Source organism: Eurosta solidaginis, chromosome 3, assembly GCF_040869045.1.
Source record: "Eurosta solidaginis isolate ZX-2024a chromosome 3, ASM4086904v1, whole genome shotgun sequence".
Lineage (NCBI taxonomy): Eukaryota > Metazoa > Arthropoda > Insecta > Diptera > Tephritidae > Eurosta > Eurosta solidaginis.
In genome coordinates, this window is record NC_090321.1 from 69,266,643 (window position 1) to 69,282,240 (window position 15,598).

A 15,598-nucleotide genomic window follows, 5' to 3' on the forward strand; every position below is an offset into this window, starting at 1 on the left:
TTCTTGGTTTTGATGTTGCGATTCTAAATTGCACCGTGCCGGCCACCGACATAATTTGCGGTCCTCCTTGCAAGACTTTTGGGGGAAGTGTAGACCCTTCCAGGTCCTGCAGTAACGTGCCATGGTTGACCGTATCAAAAGCTTTTGATAGGTCTAGCTTAACAAGTACTGTTCTTTGGTGGGGGTTTGATTTAAAACGCAATTTATCTGGGTGCTAATGGCATTTAGCGCGGTGGTTGTGCTATGAAGTTTTCCAAAGCCATGCTGATGAGAGGCTAGTTGCACATTTGCTTTGAAATAGGGGAGCAAAGTGCCTTCAAGCGTCTTGGCTACTGGCGATAGGAGAGATATCGGGCGATATGACTCTCCTATGTTAGCTGGTTTCCCAGGCTTTAGCAGCGGGACCACCTTGGCCATTTTCAATTTTTCGGGAATGACAAAGGTGGAATGGGACAAGTTGAAGACATGTTCTAAATATTTGAAACCCTCTTTTCCTAAGCTTTTACGCATCGGCCCGGCTATGCTGCTTTGGCGGTGATGGTAATTGGGGACGCGCTGAATTTATGTTTATGTGCGTCTCTCTTGGCCCTCCGTTTAACTTTGTCAACTGTAGAATGCATTATATATTGTCGGCAAAAAGCGCTAGCACGTTTTTTCGCATCCGACAGCACTTTATCGCCAAAGGCGATGGAAATTTTTTTCATTGTGCTTGGACGGATTCGATAGGGACTTTGCGGTGGACCAAAGCTTAGTCACACCGGCAGAGAGGTTGCAACTACTTAGATGCTCCTCCCATTTCGCCCGCTTGTGTTCATCCATAAGCAATCTGATGCGTTGGTTTATATCCTTTATTTGGGGGTCGCCGGGATCGAACTGTCTTATAAGGTCACGTTCTCTCGCTAAATTTTGCGGCCTCCGCCGGAAAATGAGGCCGATTTTCGGGAATTCTTTCGGCGGGAATAAAGCGAGCCGAGGCGGATTCAATGACCTTGCGGAAAACACGCTCCCCTTGGCGAGCATCAGTCGGCATAGGGAGGGCAGCAAAGCTGATGTTTGTAAAGGATTTGTATTCATCCCACTTTCCTTTTTTAAGTTTATAAAAGTGCGTTTTTCGGAGACGATGAAGTCGGCGGTACGCTCGAGGGAAATAAATATAGGCAGGTGGTCGGATGCCAGTTGACGCAGTTTACGAGTCCTGCGCTCACGATTGATATATCTGACGAACTGTGACAGCTGCCTACCGTACGAGTGGGGGCGTATCCGTTTATTGTGCAGAACGTCGTTTCTTCTATTTGATCCGCCAACATCACACCCCTGCTGTGCGCCTGCAAGTTTGAATGCCATAGATCGTGATGGGCATTGAAGTCGCCTAAAATAATGCGATTATTGCCAGTGAGTAAGGCGCTGATGTTAGGGCGGTATCCACTGGGGAACAGGTGGCAGGAGGGATGTAGATGTTGATGATTTCTAGGTTTGCATCGCCTGAGCGGACAGATAAGCCTTGACGTTCTAAGACACTGTCCCTGCGGCCGATGTAGGGATCAAATAATTGATATTGCACTGAGTGGTGTAAGATAAACGCGAAGCCGCCTCCATTTCCGCTCTCACGATCTTTTCTGTGAACATTATACCCAGAACAGGTCTCCAGAGTAGATCCTGCTGTGAATTTAGTCCCTTGAATCGCAGCAATGCGGATGTTGTGCCGCTTCATAAAATCGACTATCTCCGTGATCTTCCCCGTTAATCCATTACAGTTTAACTGCAGAATTCTGAAGTGCAGCTGGGGAGACGTCGTAACTCTAGGAGTAAGTGACGGTGACTACGCCTCAGTTGTGAAAGGCTAGGACGCAATTGCTGTTGTGGCCCTGGGACTGGACGTCCCTGGGTATATGGCGCAATGAAGCCCGTCGGGGGTTTCCGTCGCGTAGACCAGAACATCTAGGAAAATGGCACCGTCCAAGGCAGGAGCTGCATTGGGCGGATGTCGCAAACATATATATTCTGTGCTGGACTACGGGACGCCCTTGGGCGTGAACAGCAGAAAGTTACGAGGGCGTCTGGTTTGGGATATAGCCCAGAAAAACCTGTCCGATGCAACCATATCTTGCACGTGACACTTTGACAAGAGTTTGACCGTCCTAAAAAGATTCTTTTCCGGCAAACGCAGCAAAACTATATCTCAGGACCGGGGTCAGGAGACGGACTCGGTTTGGGTTCGATACCTTCCCGGATCAGGAGAGTATGGCGCAGTCCCGCTGCAAGGAGCTGCTGGGAGGATGACAATTTGTGGGAGGAACGCAACAAATTATGTGGGGTTACACTGAAATGACAGTCCTTGGTCGGGAAAAATCCCGAGTCGCTCCGGTACATAGAACCGACCACCTTGGAAAGCATTCTGCACGCTTCCTCCCGGCCGGTAGAATCACTGAAATCATACCGCATTTCCTGGCCGAAGCCGCAATTTAGGAAGAGAACGTGACCCTGCGAGACACCTCAACCATAGAGACCCCTTATTAGGAGTCTTAATTTGGATATCATGCGGCTGGCAAATGAACATAAACGTACCAAATGGGAGGAGCATCTAAAGAACTGCAACCTCTCTGCGGGTGTTGGTAAATTGTGTTCAACCGTCAAATCCTTGTCTAATCTTACTAAACACAATGATAAAGTAGGCTTTTGCCGACAATTTATAATGCATTATTCTGTAGACAAAGCCAGACATCGTGCTAACAGATGAGCCCATAAACATAAACACGACGTCCCATCACCCCCACAGAGGTTGAAGCAGCCATCCGCAATGCCAGGCTCTCCAAGTCGATAGGCCCCGACGGAATAGCCATGTCAATGCTTAAAGACCTTGGATTAAAATAACTAACACATGTTTTCAACCTGTCACTGGAATCCTTCGTCATTCCCGAAAACTGGAAAATGGCAACGATAATCCCGCTACTAAAGCCTGGCAAACCACCTAACGAAAGCGAGTCTTATCGACAGATATCACTCCTTCCGCCAGTAGATAAAACATTGGAAATCGTTTTGCTCCCTCATTTCACGGCAGATCTTCGCCTAGCCACGCACCAACATGGCTTCCGTAAAATGCACAGCACCACCACCGCGCTCAATGCCATTAACTCTCAGATAAATTATGGATTAAATCAACAAAAAACCCCATCATAGGACGGTGCTCGCGGCATTTGACCTGTCAAAAGCTTTTGACACAATCAACCACGGCACGCTACTCCAAGACATAGAAGGCTCACACCTTCCTGTTTGTCTAAAAAGATGGACCGCTAATTATCTGAGTGTTCGGCAGGCGTCGGTTGAATTTAGGAACGAAATTTCTAAACCTAGCAAAATTAAACAGGGGGTTCGACAGGGTGGTGTCCTATCCCCGCTTCTGAAGGCGTCATAGTCATTTCCTATGCTGACGACTGCACGATTATGGCCACAGGACCTGCCCCTTCAGTTGATGAATTAGTTTCTAAAATAAACAGCTATCTCCCCGATCTTTCCGGTTTCTTCACCTCGCGCAACTTAGCATTATCACGGACAAAATTCACGGCCACCCTGTTGGAAGGAACAGATGGCGCAAATATTGGACGTACGCGTCGATGGTTCACACTACCGACAGTCAGTCACCCAAAGATCTTAGGGGTTCGATAATACTCCAACCTTAAAGGAACATATTAGCGAGATTGTTTCCAAAGTACAAAGTCGCAACAAAATCGTCAAGTCACTTGCCGGCAGCACATGGGGAAAAGATAAAGAAACGTTGCTAACCACTTACAAAGCAATTTGCCGGCCGCTCATGAGCTACGCGTCACCAGTCTGGTCGCCTTGTCTTAAAAATACACACTGGAAAAGGTTGCAGACCTGTCAAAATGCTGCAATCAGAACTGCCACCGGATGTCTCCTTATGAATCCTGGACATCATCTACATAGTGAGGCCACAGAGCTCAATATTAAACAGCACAATGAAATGCTGAATAAACAATTCTTGCTTAATTGTCACAAACCAGGACATCCTAGCAAACAACTGCTTGATTTAGTACCGCCTTCACGGGGATTAAGGGAACATCGCCTAAAGCACTATGACGAGATCCGGCACCTGCCAACACTGCCGTTTGATCCAGGCCAGCATAAGCAGGTCCTTAGCCAAATCCACACAGAGTCGGTAAACGCATTTGTCAGGACGCGCCCGGGGAATCCCGTTATTAATATGCAATATCCCACCCTTGCAGAAGAAGAAAGCACACTGCCAAAAGGCTAGGTACATTCCCAAACATCAGAGTGCCGATATATTGCTGTTTAAACGTTTTTGTTTTTGTATTATTATTATTATAATCGAATGTACTTAAATTAAATTTTTTTCTTGTCACACTTATGCTGCTACAATCACAAAAATTTTATAAGCTGTCTTGTTTTGATTTCGAATACAAAACAAATTGCGAACATTTTCTATTAGCACTAGTATTACATATGTATGTATATGCCCTGACCCAACTTCGTTCTGGATACTGTAACAGGTTAAACTCTTACTTGTCCAGATCAATCCTGCATGTGATGTGTCCCCATATGATACCAACGATCTTTTCAAGTGTAATATGGAACCTACGCCTCTAACACCCATCTCCCTATGGTCCGCCCCTGTTGAAACAGCCCGTTTCCTTGGACTCCCGTTAAAGGATTTTGTGAGTCGTCGTACCCATTGAATGGTTCGAAGCAATCGATTGTTCGGATTATTATATAACATAACATTTGCTGTTTGGAACACGGCAGTATTGAAGACGAGAATTTGATAGAGGATGAAAGACCTGTAAACTATATGTATCCGCAAGGGAACGAAGCCGCTTCTTTAAGTAGGCGTAAATTGTTCTACAAAACCTCTTTTTGTTGCTTCAGATGAAATAAAATAACACTAACATCCAATCCAGGTACAGGTGTGAGGAAAATTCGTCTATTCTATTTCTTAAATCTAGGCTACATCATTATATATTCAAAACCAAAAAACACTCCATTGTTAAAAGTACTCATAAAATATCACAAACAAGTAAGGAAGGTTAAGTTCGGGTGTAACCGAACATTACATACTCAGTTGAGAGCTATGGTGACAACATAAGGGAAAATAGCCATGTAGGAAAATGAACCGAGGGAAACCCTGGAATGTGTTTGTATGACATGTGTATCAAATGAAAGGCATTAAAGAACATTTTATGAGGGAGTGGTCCATAGTTCTATAGGTGGACGCCATTTAGGGATATAGCCATAAAGGTGGATCAGGGTTGACTCTAGAATGCGTTTGTACGATATGGGTATCAAATGAAAGGTATTTAATGAGCATTTTAAAATGGAGTAATCCTTAGTTCCATAGGTGGACGCCGTTTCGAGATATCGCCATAAAGGTGGATCAGGGGTGACCCTAGAATTTGTTTGCACAATATGGGCATCAAACGAAAGGTGTTAATGAGTATTTTAAAAGGGAGTGAGCCTTAGTTCTATAGGTGGACGCCGTTTCGAGATATCGCCATAAAGGTAGGCCAGGGGTGACTCTAGAATTCGTTTGTGCAATATGGGTGTCAAACGAAAGGAGTTAATGAGTATTTTAAGAGGGAGTGGGCCTTAGTTCTATAGGTGGACGCATTTTCGAGGTATCGCAATAAAGGTGGACCAGGGGTGACTCTAGACTTTGTTTGTACGATATGGGTATCAAATGAAAGGTGTTAATGAGTATTTTTAAAAGGGAGTGGGCCTTCGTTTTATAGGTGTTCGCCTTTTCGAGATATCGCCATAAAGGTGGACCAGGGGTGACTTTAGAATTTGTTTGTATGATATGGGTATCAAATGAAAGGTGTTAATGATTATTTTAAAAGGGTGTGGGGCTTAGTTCTATAGGTGGACCCCTTTTCGAGATATCGCCATAAAGGTGGACCAGGGGTGACTCTAGAATTCGTTTGTGCAATATGGGTATCAAACGAAAGGAGTTAATGAGTATTTTAAAAGGGAGTGAGCCTTAGTTCTATAGGTGGACGCCGTTTCGAGATATCGCCATAAAGGTGGGCCAGGGGTGACTCTAGAATTCGTTTGTGCAATATGGGTATCAAACGAAAGGAGTTAATGAGTATTTTAAGAGGGAGTGGGCCTTTCTGGACCAGGGGTGACTCTAGACTTTGTTTGTACGATATGGGTATCAAATGAAAGGTGTTAATGAGCATTTTAAAAGGGAGTAATCCTTAGTTCCATAGGTGGACGCCGTTTCGAGATATCGCCATAAAGGTGGACCAGGGGTGACCCTAGAATTTGTTTGCACAATATGGGCATCAAACGAAAGGTGTTAATGAGTATTTTAAAAGGGAGTGAGCCTTAGTTCTATAGGTGGACGCCGTTTCGAGATATCGCCATAAAGGTAGGCCAGGGGTGACTCTAGAATTCGTTTGTGCAATATGGGTGTCAAACGAAAGGAGTTAATGAGTATTTTAAGAGGGCGTGGGCCTTAGTTCTATAGGTGGACGCCTTTTCGAGATATCGCCATAAAGATGGACCAGGTGTGACTCTAGAATGCGTTTGTACGATATGGGTATCAAATGAAAGGTGTTAATGAGTATTTTAAAAGGGAGTAATCCTTAGTTCCATAGGTGGACGCCGTTTCGAGATATCGCCATAAAGGTGGGCCAGTGGTGACTCTAGAATTCGTTTGTGCAATATGGGTATCAAACGAAAGGTGTTAATGAGTATTTTAAAAGGGAGTGAGCCTTAGTTCTATAGGTGGACGCCGTTTCGAGATATCGCCATAAAGGTGGGCCAGGGGTGACTCTAGAATTCGTTTGTGCAATATGGGTATCAAACGAAAGGAGTTAATGAGTATTTTAAGAGGGAGTGGGCCTTTCTGGACCAGGGGTGACTCTAGACTTTGTTTGTACGATATGGGTATCAAATGAAAGGTGTTAATGAGCATTTTAAAAGGGAGTAATCCTTAGTTCCATAGGTGGACGCCGTTTCGAGATATCGCCATAAAGGTGGACCAGGGGTGACCCTAGAATTTGTTTGCACAATATGGGCATCAAACGAAAGGTGTTAATGAGTATTTTAAAAGGGAGTGAGCCTTAGTTCTATAGGTGGACGCCGTTTCGAGATATCGCCATAAAGGTAGGCCAGGGGTGACTCTAGAATTCGTTTGTGCAATATGGGTGTCAAACGAAAGGAGTTAATGAGTATTTTAAGAGGGCGTGGGCCTTAGTTCTATAGGTGGACTGTGTATAAAAACTGGGCGTGACATCAACCGTTTCACCCATTTTCACAGAAAACAGTTAACGCCATAAAATCTATGCCCCTACCAAATTTCAAAAGGATTGGTTAATTTTTGTTCGACTTATGGCGTTAAAAGTATCCTAGACAAATTAAATGAAAAAGGGCGGAGCCACGCCCATTTTTAAATTTTCTTTTATTTTTGTATTTGGTTGCACCATATCATTACTGGAGTTGAATCTTGACATAATTTACTTATATACTGTAAAGATATTAAATTTTTTGTTAAAATTTTACTTTAAAAAAAATTTTTTTTAAAAGTGGGCGTGGTCCTTCTCCGATTTTGCTAATTTTTATTAAGCGTACATATAGTAATAAGAGTAACGTTCCTGCCAAATTTCATCATGATATCTTCAACGACTGCCAAATTACAGCTTGCAAAATTTTAAATTACCTTCTTTTAAAAGTGGGCGGTGCCACGCCCATTGTCCATAATTTTACTAATTTTCTATTTTGCGTCATAAGTTCAACTCATCTACCAAGTTTCGTCGCTTTATCGGCCTTTTGTAATGAATTATCGCACTTTTTCGGTTTTTCGAAATTTTCGATATCGAAAAAGTGGGCGTGGTTATAGTCCGATATCGTTCATTTTAAATAGCGATCTGAGATGAGTGCTCAGGAACCTACATACCAAATTTCATCAAGATACCTCAAAATTTACTCAAGTTATCGTGTTAACGGACGGACGGACGGACGGACGGACATGGCTCAATCAAATTTTTTTTCGATCCTGATTATTTTGATATATGGAAGTCTATATCTATCTCGATTCCTTTATATATGTACAACCAACCGTTATCCAATCAAACTTAATATACTCTGTGAGCTCTGCTCAACTGAGTATAAAAATATACTTCACATTTTTCAAACTAAAAAGTGTGACGAAAAGACTCCAAATTTCATTACTACTTATAACTAATTTAGGTTATAAATATATACAGACTTCACTCATAATCCTACCTACAACTATACATATATTAGGGTGGGTCGATTTGTATGGACGAAAGTTAACCGATATCGCGCCATCGATTTTTCGATAGGGTTTGGACTCAGGAAGAAAAAGTTCCACTACGCATACCCAAAAAAATAATAATTTTCGAGCCTTTTTGATTTGACTTTTTTTTGGGTATGCGTAGTAGAACTTTTTTTCCTAAGCCCAAATCCTATCGAAAAATCCATGGCGCGATATCGGTTAATAAATCGACCCAGTCTAACATATATACTTAAAATATCACATGTTGAACAAAAAGGGTAACTCATAATACTCTCCTGCGAAGGCAGGCTTACGCCGATCGCATGCGATATTAATTGATCGGTAACCAGGAACTGTCACCTCCTAATCCAGGGTGTCATGCGTCACCGTGCCCATTGGACTGGTTTGCAGCCAGGAGGTCCACAACACCGGCTGTATTATAACGGCGCCTCCTCAACACCGGGCCACCTTGAGGAGTAACCATGGCCTTACCGCGTCAAGGATCTGCCGCGGCGGACCAACCGAGTTCCCTAAATTAAAACATTGACCACAACGCTTGCCACGTAATCAAGTTGTCGTAAGGATTATAAGATGAACAACAACAAAAAAAAAAACAATAGCAATAACAATAAAAGCACCACATCAAAGAAAACGGGCTCCAAGAAGAGCAGCGGTAAAGTAGCGGTAGGCCATGCATGTACTCCAGGCAATTCCTGGAGAGCCTCACGAAGGAGGAGGCAATGCTCTTCCTAGAGCATCAGAGGGATGAATCCCCCTCTAAAAGCACTAGAGTGTACAGAAAACCGGCTCTTAAAACCGCGAACCCCAAGGGCAACACCAAAACCCAAGGAGAGCAGCGCGGGCCCGAAGTGCATTCCAACCAGGAAACAATGAAACCCGCGATCCCCAGAGCAGCGCGGGCAAGGTAAACAAGGAGAGCAGAAGGCGGAATCAGGCAACAAACCCGCGATCCATGGAGGGCCCAGTACCTCCATTGCGCAGTGCGGGCCGCTAGGAAAAACAAAAGAATTGACTGCCGAAGAGCGAGAAAAGGTGACAAAGAGAGGCTACGACGGTACATCCAAGCACGAAAACCACCACCCTAGCAGTCCCTCTAGAGGGGCGAGTAAGATCACCGTCGGAGCATGACTCAGCTAGCAGCTCACAGAGCAAATATGAAAAGTCGCAGGAAGGGAACAGTAAAGAGCGAAACCCGGAGGGGTGAAAGCGGCCCAACAGAAGGCACAACAGAGGCAGACAACCTGCACTTTCACCACGGGGCAGTCCAGGAGCGCTGGATGATAAGAGGCGTTTTGGACTAAGTGGGGCTGGGGTAAAAAGATATCTCCGATACCTCGAGGAGGGCCTGTCGCCCAAGGAGGCAATAGCCAGACGAGCATAGGCATGAACTACACCACGGGCAAAGAAAATCCACTGCTCAAAGAGGAAGCAAAGAAGGCAGGAGAACACAACCAGCGGCAGCTGACCAGCATATGCCCGCTCCAGCTGAAAAGCGTAGAATTGGGCAAATTATGCCGGAGGAAACTCCAAGTTCAAAGAAGCAACGGGCCCATGCTCCCAGGAACACTGCACCCACGGGCAGGGAGAATCTAGCCAAGGCGACTGGGTTACCCGCTGAGATAGCGCCAAGGCAGCAGAGCTATTCGGAAGCCCTTAGGGGTATCCGAATAGCTGTGCTGCCCAGTAACTACCCAGCGGAGGCCTTAAGTGTTGAGGACCTGACGAATCTCAGCGGGTCTGGGCATGCCCTAGATTTTGAGGGGTGTACTTCCAAGCAGGGCTCCTCCTCGTAGATTGCGAGGACGAGAAAACTGTTAAGTGGCTCGTTGAAGTGATACCGACGCTTGAGGGGTGAACAGGACCGCAATTATGCACGATACGCGTGGATGCAATACCGCCAACGCATAATGGGACTATGTTCCTCCCCAGAAGTGCGGAACGCCCCAAAGAGTTTGCGTTACGGCTCCTCGCCAACCAAAATGAGGGCCTCAGGACGCAGAGATGGCGCGTTATTAACTGCAGCGCAGAGGAAACAGGCCTACGTCTCGACGTGGGCATAGAAGAGGAATCGTGCCAAATTACAAGCAGAAATGGATCCAAGCTGCACTATAGGTACGGCTTGGTGCTAGTGAGCCCTGAAGGTAGAGGTAACCAGGGAATATTGAGCAGCCGGAAGACAAGGCGGAGGCAGAGGGCGCCGACAGAGGCGAGCTGTCGGACGAGGATATGACGGACGCGAGCACCGATACATCAGAGCTTGCGAGACCACAAACCCTCCCACCACAGCAAGCAAGGACGACACAATCGTGCAGCTTGGGGTTGAAGGAGAAATCCCCACCACACAAGAGCTCATCGAGGGCTTCGACCTCCAGGAGCTGGAGCTGAATAGGCGGGACGAAAGCGAGGGCGGATTGTCGGATGACGATGATCCGATGAGGCCGGCTGGGCCAAAATTACCGGCACAAGCATAAAAATAGCCCAGATAAACCTCCATCACGCCATTGCAGCTTCGGCTGTACTGTCGAGGAGGTTTGCCTCGGATGATCTGGGCATCGCCCTCATTCAAGAACCTTGGGCTTGCAAGGGACAGGTGAGAGCCTTAATGTGAGTAATAACAAAGTTGTTTGGGATCTCTCACAGCAGAGACCAAGAGCATGTGTTACGTGGCTGACTGTTTGGGTGGTGAGGAGCGGCGGAAAGCAGGTATGCTTGCGGGCCCAGGCTAGCTCGTTGCACCACCGACCTCACCCGCAGCCACATGGACAAGAAGGGTTCATACCTGCATATGTGTTGGAAAGAAAAGCTGAAAACGATACAAATAGACGTGAGGGACAACATTATAGAGGGGAAAGCATAAGGGGAGAAAAAGGTGAAGGCCTGTCCTGTCAGGTGGAGTCAACCCTCCCTCTTCAGCACAACTTGCGCTGAACCATGGACGCTGTGCTGACTCCTATTTCCTTACAGCGCCCCCAAACCTGACATAAGTCTGTCCGTCCGTCAATAAGTAATTTTTCCCTATTACTCACCTTCACCTAACCTTGCCACGCGCAAGCGCTCATCAACACCAAACCTAAAACTTTAGCCCTGCATTATTGAAAAACCTATGTTTTCATCCATACATTCCTTATAATTTATTAACAATTCAGATATTTCCGAACCTCTACTCAGCTATGTTTAAGACAATCAGTACAGATAACGAAAAGAAAAATGTATAGGTAAATTATGACTCCAAGAAAATTTAAATAGCCTAGGTTTAATTTTTCAGTAATTCTCCCTAATACTAATGCCCCTATCCTTACTATCGATTGGCTTAAATAAAAAAAAAAAATTACAAAGAATCCAAAAACTTAGTCTAAGTTAACTTATAACTAGAAGTAATTCAAGTTCAATTTCAATTATAAATTAGATATAGAAGCAGATATGGAATCCTAAAAGTACAATCCCACTTGGTTTCTGACCCACCCTAATATACAGCTGCTACTAGGGGTCAATTCAAAATCCTAGAGATGCAGATATTCAAATGCTCGTAAGGTCGGCAAGCAAAAGCAAAAAAACATAAAACGCGAAAAAGGTGAAACCCTATTCCCTGACCTATCTCAATAATCAAAACAAATCCGAAATAAATTTTCTACAAAGCAGAAGTAGGTCATCAAAGTAATAGAAAAAGTATGTAGGTGCAAATGTATGTTTGTGACGTTTTCATGCATGCACATACATTATTCTGATTTCTTTTATCACCAATTCCTCTTCTAATTTTGCAAGACTAGGAATTGACTGGCAATAAATGTACATACATTCATACGTGCATATCTACTTCTCCAAATGTACAATATTGCCACTCACCGTGTTACTCACTCCGTTGGAGGCGCCTGCATGAAGTTGAGTCCGCGAGCTGTAAAGAGAAAAACACTCATATGCTCAATGCACATACATTTATCCGGCACACTACTTTTTTCTCAATACTCAGCCAGATCACTCGCTTGTGATCTTGGACATTGAGTTAGTTCTGCTCATTAAATGTGAAGTGTGAAAATGATCATGGCGATTAAGCAAAAACGTGGCAATGAAATTTTCGTCGATTTTTTTTTTTCAGTGGTAAAAAAATTAAAAAAAAAAACCTAAAAGGAAATGTATAAAGCTGCTCCTGTCCGAGTTATTGTGGCGTGAAGTTCCCAGTACCGCGGAGAAAAGCCTCGAGAAGGCCTTTCACATTATGTGACTCCAGGGATAATGCAAGGTAATTTCCGGGCCAGTGCCGGAATTTGGGAAGGGGGTGTATTGGCCAAGGTTCCAAGCACCAAAACTATAAATACTTTTAAATGTTTTCACAAAAAAGTAAAGTGGAAGCAAAAGAAAACCTTTCGAAACTGCGCAATTTGCACTTAGTTGCTACTGTCAGTCGAAGATAGTAACCATGCAAAAGAAACTTGAAAAGTAATGTACCAAAAAGATGGTAAGGATTATGTGTGAAGAGGAATTAACGAAAAGACGAACAAAACGTTGAGAAAAATGTGCAAAAACAAAGGAATTGAAACTACCGCGAGTTTCGAAAAATTTTTAATGCCAAGAGCAAAAAGAAGTAAAAGAAAAATGTCTCAAACAAAACCTAACTTTCGTCTATTGCCCCCCACTTTCCTATGAGATTTCTGTGTATGAGCGTTTAATCCTACTAGTCTCACAAGCATTAAAAAAATCTATTAGTGAAAAAATAACAAAATATCAAAAACACATACATATGTATTTAGAAAATCCTGGTGTCGTTGTTCTTATTGATTGTTGCCGCTACCGCCTTCAATGTTGCCAGTTTTGACCATTTGGTGTCGTTTGTTGTTCCCCAAAGATTTTGTTGTACGCGGTGCCGTGGCTGTTGTTGTTGCGGTCCGATGCGCCGGTGAAAAATTGTATTCTTGATATTACCAGATCCTTGTATTTTCTGCTGTTGTTTGATTGAACCGCTGTATACATATGTGCATGCGTCTGATGGCGTTGCGTTGCTACCAATCAAAAATCTTTTACCATTTATCTCGTTCTATGTGTGGCTGCTGAAGATACTGTGCAGTTGCCGTGTGACCAAAATTTGTTGTAATTGTTGTGGTTGTTGAGGCCGCTTTGTTGGCAACAAGGAGTGTTGTTGGGGCGGTTTGCGTCCGCAATAAAATGATGTACGCTGGCAAATCAAAGTATTGTCGTGGTTCTTGCTGTGGTACGCTAAATAATGTGAAAAATGTAGTTGTGGCCGTTGTTGGTTGTTGTGTTGACCGCCACCAATTTGGGTCTTTTTGCGCCAACAAATCCGGGTTTTAGCCACCTTTGCTTCGGTGCTAGTGCCCAGTGCGCAATTTCCGCCAATTTGAAGCGATCTGCCAAAAAAAAGGAAACAACTTATTATTTACATAAAAAAAAAATTATTTAAGAAACGTATGCCTTTCTACCAACGTATGCCTACTTGTTTGCCTGCTTTATTTCCTCACATACATACTTATATACATATATATGGGGATGTAGAGCTATGCATGCAAGTTTACTTTCGGCTTGCTTGGAAACTTGGCTATATAGAAGCCAACTTCTCAGTGGGCATGCCAGATTTTGAGAGGGAGGTGAAACACAAAAAGTTACACTTACCTGGTACCATAAATTTTGATGGCGGGATCCAAATAAACTGCCGGATTAGGGCGCGTGTAAGCCTTGAATCACTAACAACTTTTCGCGGAGATTTCTTGCCGTTTTAAAATCACGCGCACTAAAAACTTTTAAACCTTTTAAAAGGTCTTACTAACTTGGCACTTCACTTCACTTGCACTGCACTGGGCACTGTTATAAGAAAACGTTTGCCCGTTGCCTAGCTTGATGCCCTTTTATAGCCACCGCCGTGGCACAGAACGTTATCCAGAAACGGACAACTTTCGCCCATACATGTTCAACTTTCTTCTCGGCTTTCCCGTATTTTCGTTTATGCGTCCACGCAATCATACACTCACATGTTCCAACATAAACGGCTTATACAAACTAACATTACCATACTTAACAAAACAACACAAACACATAGATACATGGCATTCGTGCCTTGGCCGCTCACACTGATTCATTCACACGCTCATACATTCATACACTTAAGCGCTTACACAAACTAACACCTACACAGATACAGATATTTAGTTCGTGTCTTGGCTGCAATGTTGCTACGCCGTCTACTCCAGACACAATGTTGCCATTGTGCTGTTGCGACAGTCATTGCAACATTGCGGCCAACAGCCGAACCTAGACACATCACACGTAGTCACAGATACATGCTACCATTCATTCGAACCAGTGCTTATGATGAAAGGCTGTCGTTACACATGTGTAATGCTTAAACAAATATTAATTATTTTTGCATTACAGAATTTTTAAGTCGGGATCTGGTGGCGGTACAGATCGAGGCAGAGGTGAATGGAGACAACACCAGCATTGTGCTGGCCGCAGCCTACTTCCCGGGGGACGACAGCACAGTCCCTCCAGATAACGTGCAGAAGCTAGTGGAGCACTGCAGAAGAGCGAAACTTCCGCTGATCATAGGAAGCGATGCTAACTCCCACAACACGGAGTGGGGCAGCAGTGATACCAACCAATGGGGTGAGTGTCTACTAGAATATATAGTCAGCAACGATTTGAATATATATAACGTCGGGAGCAAACCGACATTTGTTACGAGAGTCAGGGCAGAGGTCCTAGATATAACGCTTGGCTACAACCTAATTGAGAATATGATCTCGAAGTGGAGAGTCTCAGAAGAACCCTCCCTTTCGGACCACAGGATCATAAGGTTTGAGCTGGGTGCTGTATCGGGGCAATCCAGCCCTAAAAGAAATCCCAGGAAAACAGACTGGGGCAGCTACAAAAGTATCATAGAGGCTAACGCGGATAGTTTCAGAAATAAGAGCAGAAGCACTAACTGTACTGAGTTAGAGGGCAGAGTGGATGGAGCCAATCAGATAATGACAGATGTCTACAACTCCAGTTGCCGAGTCTTCCTAGTTAAGGGTAAGAAGGCAACCCCGTGGTGGTCGCATGACCTGACACTACTAAGGAAGAAAGTCAGGAAAATCTTCAAAGGGGCAAGGAGAACCGGCAACTGGGAGGAATACACTCAAAATCTAACAAATTACAATAAGGAGATAAGGAAAACTAAGAGGGAAAGTTTCAGAAATTTCTGTGAGGGAATTTCTAGCACACCTGCAGCGGCAAGGCTGCACAAGGCTCTAGCCAAAGAGCAGAGGGAGATTAACCTAGCGATTAGGCTCCCAGACGGTACCTATACCGGAA

At 44.3% G+C, this 15,598-nt stretch overlaps 1 protein-coding gene across 1 annotated transcript in view; it reads left to right on the top strand.

Moving 5' to 3' along the window:
• The first annotated feature begins 12,347 nt into the window (after positions 1-12,347).
• px (plexus) overlaps positions 12,348-15,598 on the top strand; it is a 180,785-nt gene continuing 177,534 nt past the window's right edge. The window contains exon 1 of the mRNA XM_067772211.1: positions 12,348-12,533. The gene's annotated coding sequence lies outside the window, so the exon portion shown is untranslated. The remainder of the gene's footprint in view (positions 12,534-15,598) is intronic.